General features: G+C 41.6%; 1 protein-coding gene across 1 annotated transcript in view; it reads right to left on the bottom strand.

Moving 5' to 3' along the window:
• thrap3b (thyroid hormone receptor associated protein 3b) overlaps positions 1–13,989 on the bottom strand; it is a 68,454-nt gene that overhangs the window by 31,074 nt on the left and 23,391 nt on the right. The gene's annotated exons all lie outside the window — the stretch shown is intronic.

Genomic DNA, 13,989 nt, shown 5'->3' on the forward strand with positions numbered 1-13,989 from the left:
GCAAGTGGCAATGAAAGGGGTCCAAGAACTCATATTTCAGCAGATTTGCAGCACAGACAGGAAATGTCCAGCTTTTTAACTGTGACTGGAAGTTCAATAAGATGCGTGTAGTAGAGAACTGTTCAAGACACTAAACGTGGTGAAGATCAGTCAGGTCACATCGCCACCTATGGTGACTTGGAGAGATTTCAGGTCTAGATAGAACTGAACCAGTTTTGCCTAAGTGTATGCTAATGCTGTAGCACTCCCTATTGCTTAAAGTCAAGCAAAGTTGGCATGTTCACTTTGTGTCCCACCCGCTGTACCAGTGTGTCAGGTTTGGTAAGCATGAGGGAAGACATTACATTCTTAGCCACACAGTTTTATAGGGTGTGACTGCCCTGCTGCAACGAAATGTCAATATAGGTAATTATTACTATACTATGTATACTATACTTTTTATACTTCTACGGCTGGTAGAATGATTTAAACAGCAACTAATTATAAAATAATAATAATAATAATAATAATAATAATAATAATAATAATAATAAATATGCACATTTTGGGGTTGTGGATTAATGGAATTTAGCTCAGTGGGTAAAGCTTAAGAGAAAAGCTCCTAAAAACAAGAATGTGTGGCTTCAGGCAAAGAATCCAGGATTTCTTATCTAACAGAGTTAAAGTGTAACTATACTGGCACAAATGAACAAACACACACACAGAAACACCTATGTCACCATTTTTGACTCCCACAGACTCATTACTGAGCAGATAATAGTAAACAGATGCTTAAGATTACTATGAACTAAACAATAACTACTGACAGAGATGACTGACTATACCCAATATTAGTATTAGCAGCATTAGTAACGTCCACAAACACATAAAGCGAGCCGTCTAGAATGCAAAGTTTTATGCCTACAAGACCCGTTCCTTAGGATCATGAGCTTTACCATATTTGGAAGGTCACAGGTCATGTCTGTTGTGCCACAGCATTCATATCTATCTCCTAAACAGGCTAGGTTTCCCCACCATACCCACTGAAGTGGGGAACAGTAACAGTTATCCGAACCATCACAGAAGGTTGACACAGACGAGAAGACTAAGGTTTTCATCATCTTTGTGTAAAAAAAAGAAACAGATATTTGGGTTCTACTGCACTCCGGCAGTAAAGGCAGCCAGCATTAGCTGCACTAGCTCAGACACAGTCAGTTATGGTTCGTTCTCCCAGTGATTTCAATTCCTTGACTTCACTTCTCAGACAAGATGGGAGGACTGGTATGAAATGAGCACAGTCTCTTTAGAAGGAAGATGGCACTGATAAATACTCTTGAATTTGGGAAGACACACTAGAGAAGCAGATGTCCACATACTTTTGGCCATGAGGTATAATTGAGAGAAGTAAAAGCAGTGTATGTTGAAAATACTCAGAGAGGCACAAATCCAAGCACATGAAACTGAGTAAACGTGACCACGTCCGCTCAACACTGACGCAGTGTGAGCTCAGGCCTGTATGTTCCTCACCAACCCACAACTCTACACGCCTTGAAAGAGCCCAAATATATCGCACTCCTGCATAAAACCATGATGAGCTATGCTGGCCACTTCTATGTCTCTATGTTTTAACTCAAAATGTCAAGATTTCTCAGAGTTAAATTGATTAAAACACAGAATCAGCCACTAGAATCTTACCTCCAAAGCCACGCAGCATGAGGGAGAAAATGAAAGTAAAAGCACTGAGGAGCTTTTAGCAATTCAAAACACTTTCTGACGTAAAAAAAAGAACAGAGTGGGCAGAACACTCTGAACACTAAATGACAATAAACAGCCAAATATGACCAGTATGATAAAACTACACCATGTAGCTATGTCTAAAAGTATGTGGACACCTGCCCTCTTCTCTAGAGTTTCTACCAAACTCAATGATATTAATAGAGTTGAAACTATGACGCTTTCAGCCTCATGAAAGCATCAGTTAGGTCAGGTTAAATACTCATGTTAAATAGACTCATGTTAAATAGTCAGTTCAGAGCCAGAGTGCCCTGTTCTATTGGTCAGTGCTTTTATATGGACATTACAGAAGTTGGGTGTTTAAACACCTGAGTCAGTAATGGAGCAACATTAATCTGCTGAATTGTAATTACAAGGGGCAGCTGGCAACTTTTGCATATGGTGCTCAAAATCTGCAATTCCAAAAACGTTCATCTTCATGTAAAACCAGTTTCGGGCCTTGAAGGCAGAGTGGGATTATATGAAAAATGTAAATGAATGGCTATGAGGTTTCATATGGAATTTGGTTTAATGCAAATCTGATGAACGGCATAAACCGCTGTACATCTGATGCAGTAACACTAGACAGGCAACAAACAACATACACACACACACACATTTTTAAATAACGTCATATATGTATTGCACACAATTTTTAAATGGGCACAATTTAATCTTAAATTAGGCACAATTTAATATTTAATATTTTATATAGGTAAAAATAGACAAGTTTAGGAATAATGCAGTTTAGCACCCAGTGAATTCCAGGCATCTTGGCTGTGAAATACATCTGTGGAATTTTTACCAAAACTTTGCCCAAAGACATTGACTTTAGCTCAGTTTTTTAAGCAAGCGTCTATGTTTAGGTGGTCAAATTATCTATCAATTACTTGTCGTTTTCCCTTTTCCTGAAAATTAAAACAAAGGATGTGCAAAGCAAATCTTCTTTTTCCAATCTTTTCAAGAGTGGACATCTTGGGAGTGGATGTCTGACCCTGCAGAGAAATTGTAAAACACCCAAGAGCTACATCTCAGACGGGAAGGGTTGCCAGAAAAAGCCTATTCTTTCTAAAACGAACATAGCAGCACAGCTTAAGTTTGTAAAGTTGTATCTGAACAAACCACAAGACTTCTGGAACAATTTTCTTTCCACAGATGAGCCCAAAGTGGACAGGTTTTGCCATACTGCACAGCGCCTCATTTGGTGAAAACCAAAGACCTCATACCAGCTGTGAAGCACAGTGGTAAAGGGTAGATGATTTGGACTTTTTTTGCAGCCACAGGACCTGGACACACTGCAGTCATTGAGTCGATCATGAAGTCTTCTGTATGAGCTGGCTATTATTATAATTATATCACCACATTATTTCAGCTACAGACACTGTAAAGAGCCTTTGAAATCTTCCGGCCAGCTTCTTCTTCCTTTTCACAGATTTTTAGCATGTTGGTGCAACTTTGGTTGTTTTGAATGTGCTGTAGAAATGAATTGTGTGAACTTTAATAATAATATTTAATAATATAATATAAATAAAAAAATAATAAAATGACGTAAATAATGACACGTGTAATCTGTTGTCTGTTAGTGTTTACCTGATGTTGTATTTATCTCATTTTGAGACCAGATTATCTTGATAGCGTCAGATTTGAAGAGAGTGTACTTTGTTTCACATGATTGTACGTACACATGTTGTACAAGTAAAGTAGATTGGACTGTGGACTCAAGCTCTTTTGCATGCTTTTGCATAAGTTAAGGAAATTGTTGCTTATATTTGAATAGATTTGTGATTGTGGCTGAATGTGAGCAGACATTAGAAAGCATGGCCTACGTTTACTACCTCTTGTTCATTTTATTTTGACTGTACACCTTTATTCTACTGCATGGTGTCCAGCACAGTTTGGCAGTTACCCCACTGAGACACACCTGGATCATATTGTCTCTTAACTACCAGGTGCAGAAGGTGTGTCTGAGTGGGAAAATCACCAAACAATGCTGTACGCTGGCCCTCCAGGCTGGGATTTGAAGAACCCTGTTTAACAGTGTATTTTTACTTAACTGTGTTTTATTATTGTTTAACCCCTTAAACAGCCTATGGCACAATGGTGGGACGAAAGTGTCATGACAAACGTCTATAACCAGAGAATGGCCCCACCAGTTTGTACAGAAGTCCCTGTAGTTATTGAGTAATACACCTAGTGTGTAATAAGGCTTAAGAGGAGTGTTAAGGGGTTAATGTTTTTGTGTTGTTTTGGGTACCTTGAAGGCACTTATTAAATATTATTATTATTATTATTATTATTATGCGCTAGTTACCACTTGGAATACCACCAGCAACCACCAAACAACCACCTGAAACACTACAATTAACATTTTTAATGATGTAACAACTTCACTGCTCTCACACACAACAATTACAATCACACTTCTAATGCTGGTGTGTTTTTCTGAACACTTGCTGCCCGGATAAGCAACATTAAACATCATGCATCTGTGTGCAGCTGCAGAAAGTGAGTATGGCATGTAGCTTTTTCCACTGTGGCTGAATGGGCTTCTAATGCTGTGAAAAGAACACTATGTATATATATATATATGTATATATATGTATATATATATATATATATACAGGTCCTGACATTGTAGGATAGCCCTGCTTTTCTGTGGGTTTATATGAACACAAAAACACCCAGACCAGCACGTAGCCAGTTGGCGGAGTGAGGGGCTGTTAATCTGCTAAATACCGCAACCAGGACAACATGACAACAAATAAGACGCTCTGAAAGAGGTAGACGTTGAGTTCCAGGGGACAGTGGCTGCCAAATCCCACTTGAAAAGCCTGTGACCTTTAGAGGTCAAAAGGTTGGTGTGAAAATGTGAACATGAGCGAAACACCAGATCGGACCAGTCATCTGCTTCACACTGAGATAACCGCCGGCGATACTCCACATTTAACCACAGACCAGCTGTAAATGTACCCTTAAGCCAGTGCTGATAGGCTAGAGAACACAGCAAACTAAGACTGGGAATGAAACCCAAGTAAACAGTCTGATAAGAAAGAGGTCCTTTGAGCAATGCCTTAGAAGAAACCCTTTTTGAAACACAGTTTGTTTTACTGTTTATTCATTTATAAACCACTGACTCAGTCGAGATATGTTTGATATCTGATGTGTGCTTCTTTATTTTGCTATGGGAGACGCTAGGCTAAGGTTGCTAACACTGGACTTGGAAAGTAACCAGTCTTATCTCTGTAAACACCTGTCCTACATGTCCCAGAATAAATCTTAACCCGCTTCTTAAAATGCACGAAGATCGTCATCAGATCAATTTCGATGAAATCAATCTGCATAAATTGCAGCTGTAGAACATGGTATGACTTCTTAAGTCTATAAACACAAAAGTAAACTTTAACAAAATGATGGACCATTCTCTGAAACAATTCTAGTTTTCGCTTAAATGTTCAAAAACTTGGTAGCATAGGCTTTTGATAATGTTTTAAACAAATTCATGATTTCTGATGAGTGTTTACTGTCCAGTGTTTGCTAGCAACATTACCTAGCATCTCCCATTCTACACTGAAGAAGCACACGTTGATAACAAACGTGTCTTGGCTGATCTGGGGCCAGTGATCAATCATGTTCATTTCATTTTTTTCACAAAACTCTTCCTTTAACCGTTCAAAATGGTTTAACCTCCTAAGACCCGAACTCTTGCATTGCATGCATTTTTTATTTCTCTTTGCTATTTGGGCTAATTGGCACCTTATTAGTGTAAAAACAAAGAATTATCTTTTTACATGATGTAGTTTCTGAGAAAAATGATGTCCACATATGAGGACTTTAGTTTTATATTTCATATATATATATCATAGAACACAGTGAAGTCACAATTAGTAATGATGTGCAAAACATTTATTTTGTGCCTGAATATAGCAGCATTTTTCTTCATAACTGTACCAGTTACATACATCTGCTTCTTCATCATGTGTTCCATAACTTGGATGGATGTGAAGAACCGATCACAGTAAATGTTTGTATTAGGATGCAGAGTTTGAGACAGACGATCTATCACCAAGCCTCCCAAACCCAGATCCCCTGGTTGTTCAACCTGCTGAAGGAGTGCATCTGCACCTTGATAAATGTCAAAGTCCAGCACAATACTGTCTGATGTTGCACAAACAAAATTTTTCATGCCAAATGGATTTGGTTTCATTGGCAGATATTGTCGCCACGGACAAGCTCCTGTGAATGGAATCATCTGCTCATCAATGGAAACATATTGTGGTTAGGCCTGAGATTTGCAGCCTTTCCAAATGCAGTTCAGAAAAGGCCTCACCTTCCAGAATTTATCACACTCTTTCAGATTGTCTGGAACATCATCATCAATGAGCACTTTGAGTGATCGCCTCAGTCTGGAGATCAAGTATCTGATCTGTCACGTCTGAACTTTTCATTGATGGCAGGGAATTTTAAGGTTTTGGACCAGTACATTCTGATTGCAGGATAAGATATGCAAGACATCAAAATACAGGCACCAAAAAAATGATATATTTCATCAGTTGATGTGTTGAATGGGGCGCCACTTCTAGCCAGTGATGTAGCATTAGAACAATCTGCTATCATTTTCATTAAATCTTTATCAATATACTATTCTATGTAGTCCAGTGGGGTCCAGTCCTCTCTGTTCTGCACAGTTTCCTCCTCATGCTCAAACTGGGCTTGATTTGGTGTTAGTGGAGAGGCCCTCCATCGCATCCTATGCCCTTTCTTGGACTGTTCTTGATGGCTTGGTCCTGGTGTTGTCTCTTCAGGGACATTGTTTGAAACATCAGCCTCATCTTGCTGTGTATGAGAGTGACGTCTAGAAGGGCGTGATCTGGCAATGTCACGATCTGACCGATATCCTTCATATTCATCACGGTGACGTTTACATCCCTGATAACCTGAGAGGGGTGTGGAATGGGGTCCTCACACCCACTACTGTCCTCCTCACTGCTGATTGGCTCCTGTTGTGGGGGTTGATATTCAGTATCCCCCACGAGATCATCAATGTCTGACAAATCTTCCACCTCTGAGTTGTCTCCACCAATTAACTCCAGTAACTGCAGTGCTTGTGACAGAGTATAACACACTGAAAAAAATAATACATAATAAGAAAATTCTAATAAAAAATAAGTACATGTATTTATAAAACATGCTACATCTGCTTGTACTGTTGTAAAAAAAAATTATACCTAAAATATCCCAAAATACAATTTCATTCTCACATTACGTTGTTAGCATATGTGACACCATGTCAACTAAAATAACAAAACTAAGTCCGCAAGTCCACATATGTGGACATCATGTTTAGGGACATGCTAAATCGTTAACATTTGACTTCCATAACAAACATTGAACGCTTTTATACATATCTGAACAAGAATCACTCATGAAATCTGATTAGTTTCTTTACCTGGTTGACGTTTGTATCGGGAGTTCCCATCTGAACTTTTGAGTGTGTTGTCAGCCATCTTGAATCAAAACTGTAATGTGTTAAAGTCTTCTGCCACCACTAGGTGACAGTATAATGGCCTCATAAGAGGACAACAGGCCCTTGTAGACAAAAAATGTAGTGTTGTGACAACCCAAAATGTGATATCCTCACGTGTGGACGACAGGTCCTAGGAGGTTAAAGGGCATAAAGCCTGCCAGCATTGGGTTGTGGAGCAGCAGAACTGCAGTCTCTGGAGTGATGGAGCTCTATCACCCAACATCAGAACCTGACCACACTGATGCTCTCCTGAGGCTGGATGCGAAAAAATTCTCTTCACAGCAATGATTCCTGCAGGAGTAGAGGCACACTGCCTACTACCTATGATTTCAGAAGAAACACTAAAGTGGCAGGCGTCTACATACTTTTGGACAGTTTATAAAAATGTATCTACTTCATGTAATCTCATGGAATGTGGGCTTGATTTACCGTTTGTCCACTCTGTACCAGACACAGGACAGAGATAAGAGAATGTTATGGGGTCTTGGATCATCTTGGATTAGCCCACACTGGCTCCAGCTCCACACTGCCCCCCCCCCCCCCCCCCCCCTCTTTATTACCCACACATGTAGCTTGTTTCTGGAAGTGAATAACTGTATTATACACTTGGTTAAAAATAAAAGGAAATTAAAAGTGAAATGGGTGGAGACAAAGAAACAATGCAGTAGCAATGCTATCCGTTGATGCTAGCACATTAGCTGGTGTGTGTGTGTGTGAGAGAGAGATAGTGGAGTGTGAACAGAAATGCTAATGATGCGTTAACTGGATTAGGGAGACACGCTAATGAGCTCCAGGAGCTGCAGAGTATCAAGATGAGTGGAAACAAACAAGCAGTTCTGTGCTAACGCCTGTGGAAAAGAGCTACCTTATATGGACAAAAGTATTGGGACACCTGCTCATTAATTGATTCTTCCGAAATCAAGGGTATTGAAACAAGAGTAGCTGTCTCTACTGTCCAGGGAAGATTTATACCCCTCTAGTCCATAACTGGCATTAGTCATTAGGCATGGTGCCAATAGTGCTCATGTTTATCTGCTCCAAAGAGTCCTATTCTATTGGCAGTACTTCTCAACAGGGACTAGACAAACTGTGTGTGTGTGTGTGTGTGTGTGTGTGTGTGTATGTGCATTTGCACATCTCTGTCAGCAATGGGTGCAACTTAAAGTAGCTGAATACACTCATTAGAAGGGGTGTCCGTAGACATTCACAGACCTAAAAGGAACTGCACACTGACCTGCGCTGTTTGAGGGCCCTCTAGTGGCTGGGGCCCTTATGAGCACATATTCAGTAGGCCTGGTTGGTAATCCGTCTTAATGTAAGACTTACTGCAGCCTTAAAATGCAGCCTTTCAGTAAAGCGTGACCACTTTTCCTTCTCTCATCATAACAGCACCTCTGTCTTTCCCGAGCACCCTGTTTTGCCGGGGTGGGGGTTGCTTTGACCCACCAGCTGCAGCTGTGTCTGCATTCCTGTCTGGGGCCTGCAGTAACTCACAGACTCTGGAGGTTCGTTCCTCTTTACTGTAGAGAGCAGAGTGATCAACACATGTCCTCAGTGCCTCGTCTGTCTGCATCCGACTCCCCTTACACACAATTATACTCACGCACACACCCAATACTGTTATCCTGAGGACCAACTGACCTACTCTTGCTCCACCAAATCATGGCAGCCAGAATGACAGATCTGCTGCAGCTCAGTCCTACAACATTTTAATAATAAAGGTCAGATGGGCGGTTTGTCCATCACGCTTGGCAGTTCAAACACAGCTGCATCCGCATACTTTAATAAAACTTCCTTTCATGAGGGTTCGGTTCCGTCTGATCTGCAGCCCATGGCCTCTGTAAATACTGGCAGAAGTGGCCTTGTGCATGCGGTGATTATAAGCTAAGCAGACAAGAAAGGACACCGTGCTTCTCTCACTCATCCAGTGTCACAAGCACTGACCCTGTTTACACCTGGTCATTTCATGTGACTATAGTATCTCACTTATCCCAGTTTTAGTCTGCAGTCAAATGAGTTTTTGGTTAGTCAGACTGAAGTCTGATTGCTGTGTGGGATGGAATATGCAAATTCACTCATTGCAATTCAATTATTACTGACTAGACATACCACATATTTATTTGTTTTCTGCCCAAAACTTCAAGGCCATGCTAGCTAGCATTTTAACTTGTGATTAATCATCATGAATAAATACATTTTAAAATGTATCTATGGCATCTATGAAATTGGAACAAGGAGATATTTGTTAAATATATTTTTATATTTATTTATATACATACATTTTAGTTCTTGGTTTAAAAAAACAAGATATATGATCCACATATTTACTGTGTATCTGTATCTGTGTGACCTAAAACAAGCGGCACACTGACCAAGCTATTATTAATCTGTGCTGTGTGAGTGCCCCCTAGTGGCTGGGGCCCATATGGCATTTGCCTTTAACCCATCCATGCAGTGAACACATGCATAAATACCAATAAAACACACACAGTGACTGTGAGCAAACGTGCCCAGAGTGGTGGGCAGCCATTGCTGCAGCATACGGGGAGCAGGGAGGGTAAAGGGCCTTGCTCAAGGGCCCAACAGTGAAAGAGAGTGGTCATGCTTTACTGAAAGGCAGCATTTTTAAGGCTTGAAAAAGTCTTGATCAAGGCTTTTTTGATATCGAGCCCAGGTATTGAACCCACAACCCTTACATCAACAGTTCCAAGATCTAACCACTGAGCCACCACTGCCACCACTTCCCCATATTCAGTGGGCCTGGTTGGTAAAATGCAGCCTTTCAGTAACATGTGACCACTATCTTTCTCTCGTCGTGACAGCACTTTTGTCTTTTCTGAGCACCCTGTTTTGCTGGGGTGAGGGTTGCTTTGACCTCCCAGCTGCAGCTGTGTCTGCATTCCTGTCATTTATTTGTTCTCCCACCCAAAAATTCAAGGACGTACTAGCTAGCATTAGCACTTGTGATTAATCATCATGCATAATTTGTATTTTTTATGAAAGAAAATATGTATTAAATATATTATTAACTACATTTTACCCACAAAAAAACAAGATATACGATCCAGTGCTCTAGTCACATATTTGCTGTGCACCTGTACCTACAACCTACCTAACCCAAAGTTACCATCCAAAAACAACCCAGTAACCCAGATCCTTTCAAATGCTTAAGTAAGGAGGAGAGTGGATTGTGCTTTTCAAACAAAGTAACAAACAGTAAAATCTTTAGCTCAAATCATTACTATATTCCAACACCAGCATCTTAAAAGTTCATTGGTAACATAAAAAATATAAATGGGCTATTATAAAAACACGAAGGTCAATAAGAGGACAAGTCTCCCATTAGGACTCCTCTTCTAGCATCAGTTAGGGGAAGGTGGTCGTCTGACAGGAAGAATAAAGACAGACATTTCACACACACATACACACACACACACACACACACACACACACACACACACACACACACACACACACACAAGACCAAAATAAAAAAAGAAAGAAACCAAAAGTACACACAACCCACCATACAACTCGTGCAAAAAGTGAGGCCTAAAATAAGACCACCCACTGCAGAACCACTGCCCACTTAACCTAGCCAGGCATACACTGTGCAGCTTTGGAAACCCTGTTTTTTGGTGATAACTCACACTGCACTGTAACGCAGCACACTGCAGAGTTTTGCCTACACACAAACACTCGGTTCAGCAGAATATGGCGCCCTGTTTCTAAATGCTGGGAAAGTGCATAGCTTTGATAACTGGTGCCGTGCTGATTGCTGAAAGTCCACAAAAAAAGAGTATACGTACCTGGACCAACAGGTGGCTGGGAAGACGCTAGGGGTGTCCAAAAGACAACTCGCTCTGTGTATTCTGTGACCCACAGATGGACTTTGCCAGCTGACAAATGTCAGTTTCAGTATCAGTATGTAACTGGATCCAGATACATTTTAATAGCTTGATTCTTGAACTGAATGGAAGGTGGGAGACAGGAAAACCAGCTGTTTTCTTTGTACCAATCCAGTCTAAAATATTTTGAATATTTATTGTAGTAGAACATTAAAGTGCACACTGACCACCTGAGTGGGCACATGAAGATCTCCTAAACATTAACATTAAAATTATATTATAATAAATTAAAATAATAGTTTGATCAGTCTGAAAGGAGAACTATAATATTCTGGAAAAACATTCTTATTGATTTTTTATCATTTTTATGAGGCCACATATATATATATATATTTATTTATAAATATATGTGTCTGTGTGTGTGTGTGTGTGTGTGTGTGTGTGTATGTCTGTGTGTCATGCCTGCCCCTGTCATGTCTGCCTTTGTTTTGTTTTGTGTCTTGTCTGCCCTAGCCATACCTGTCCATTAGTGTTTCCACCAGTGTGTCCTTGGTAGCCACGCCCCCTTGTTAGTCTCAGGTGTCCCTTGTTAGTCTTTGTATAAGTGCCCCTTTGTTTCAGCCTTCCTTTGTGCTTGTGCTTGTTTCACAGTTTGTTGATTTGGCTTGTTTATGGGATTCTTGTGTTGTTTATTTGGTAAAGCTTTTGTGCTTGTTTGGTTTGTTTGATTTTTCCTGTATTAAAAGATCCAGCGAGTATGTCCGCCTCTGTCTCATGACAAACCATGACAGAAGACCAGACCTGCATATGGACGTCGCAGATAATCCCCGGGTCTCTCCCTCATTTGAAGGTTTTCCTTCATGGAATGGGAAGGACTTTGAGGGAGAAATAGGGCTTTGTGCGGTTAGCCTTGGGTCTGATGGCAGTGTAGGCAAGGCTAACCGGGGCGTCTGGCATGAGTATCCTGGCTCGTAGGACATTCTTGACTTTCTCATGCAGGCCCCATCGCACCAGAGGAGTCTGTCCAAGCTCCCATGTCTGAGCCCAAGGTCCCGGCTCCAGTGTCTGCGCACAGGCTGCCCGCCTCTGTTCCTGTCTCGGTGTCCCCGCCCGCCTCTGTTCCTGTCTCGGCAGCCCTGCCCGCCTCTGTTCCTGTCCAGGCAGTGGCATCTGCGCCTACTACTACTAGTGGCATCTGCTTGTCATGTCTGCCTTAGTTTTGTGTTGACATGTGCTCCCAAGCTTTGTGCTTGTTTGGTTTTTCCTGTATTAAGATTCAGTGAGCATGTCCGCCTCGTGACAGAGGGGTGTGTGTGTGTGTGTGAACCTAAATATCTGTTGTACAATTTGTAAAATGTTATAAAATATTCTGTAATAATATTTCTGATAAATGATTAATTATTTAGTTTGATCAATTCTGAGAGCCGCAGGTCTAAACCTGGACTTGTTAGTTTTGGCCGTTACACTCATAAAAACATAAAAATAAGGAGATTTGTTAAATATTCATAATGAACATCCAGAACATATCAGTAATGCAGAACAGCTTTTATTCACTCCTACAGATCATGCTACCCCTAACTGCTCCAGGCTTTCTCCTCCAGATCATTTCTCTAGATCACTCTCCCAACTTCTACAGGCTGACGTTCAATTTTACTGCACAGTGTCATTGATCCCAGAAGAATTTCACCCTGACGTTGGGCCCTCTTATGGACCACAGCGGCAAAATGGGAAGCAAAGAAGCCCAGGAGTCCCTTTCCCCAGCAAGTTCCACCAGCTCCTGTTAGGGGATCCCCAAGCATTCCCAGGCCAGGTGAGAGATATAATCTCTCCAGCAGGTCCTGGGTTGTCAGGGGGTCTCCTCCCAGTTGGTTGTGCCCAATAAACCTCCAACAGGATCACCTTAGCTGGCTCCCCTTAACGTGAAAGAGCAGGAGCGCTTCTACAAGCAGCCTCTCACAGCTAACACAGCTCCTCATTCTACCATGAAGAGTGAGTGGGATACCACCATGGCCTCAGACTTGGAGGTGCTGATTCTCATACCAGCAGCTATACACTCAGCTACAAACTGGTCAAGTGTGCGTTGGAGGCCACAGCATGCCCTCCTGCCCCTGGCTATGCCACAAGGCACAGCCCTGACAGAGTCCAACGACAACCCTGAACAAGCTTGTCTTAGTGCTGAGAATGCAGACACAGCTCTGACTCTGAGAGCATAAGGAGCGCACAGATCACATTAAAGACCCTGGCATCCCATACTCCCAAAACACTTCTCACAAGATGTCTCAGGAAACATGGTCATAAGCCTTCCTCAGGTCCACAAAACACGTGTAGACTGGAGTGGAGTGAACTCCCATGCCTCCTCAACTTAATCTTAAAGAGAGTGAAGAGCTAGTACAACATTCCCATGGCCAGTAGAGGATCAGCATTGCTCTTCCTGAATCTGAGGTTTAACTGTGGGAAGCATTAAGCTTTTCCGGGGAAGCTGAGGTGTGTGTGCTCCCTTAAAAGTTTGCACACCTACTCTGGTCTCCTTTATTGAAAATGAGGACCACCCCACTTCCCCCCCGGTTTGCCAGTCCAGCGCTACTGCTCCTGAGGCCCATGCAACATTGTAGAGGCATCAAACCCCCAATGTCTAGAGCAAGTGTTCTAGCCAGCACCCAACAACTGTCCTTATTGAGCACAATCAGGACAGTGTCCCTCTGTCCACTTCTGAGTTGTCAGAGTGTTTTCCAGAACCTCTTTCTCATTCTCAATGGCCTCTTCAAACTCAAACTACTATGCCCTGGATTTCGGACCTGCTACGGTCTAAGCTGCTACCTTTCTTGCCTGCTGGAGTCCATCAGTAAAATCTGGATTACCCCAAGC

This window comes from Salminus brasiliensis, chromosome 2 (assembly GCF_030463535.1).
Source record: "Salminus brasiliensis chromosome 2, fSalBra1.hap2, whole genome shotgun sequence".
NCBI lineage: Eukaryota > Metazoa > Chordata > Actinopteri > Characiformes > Bryconidae > Salminus > Salminus brasiliensis.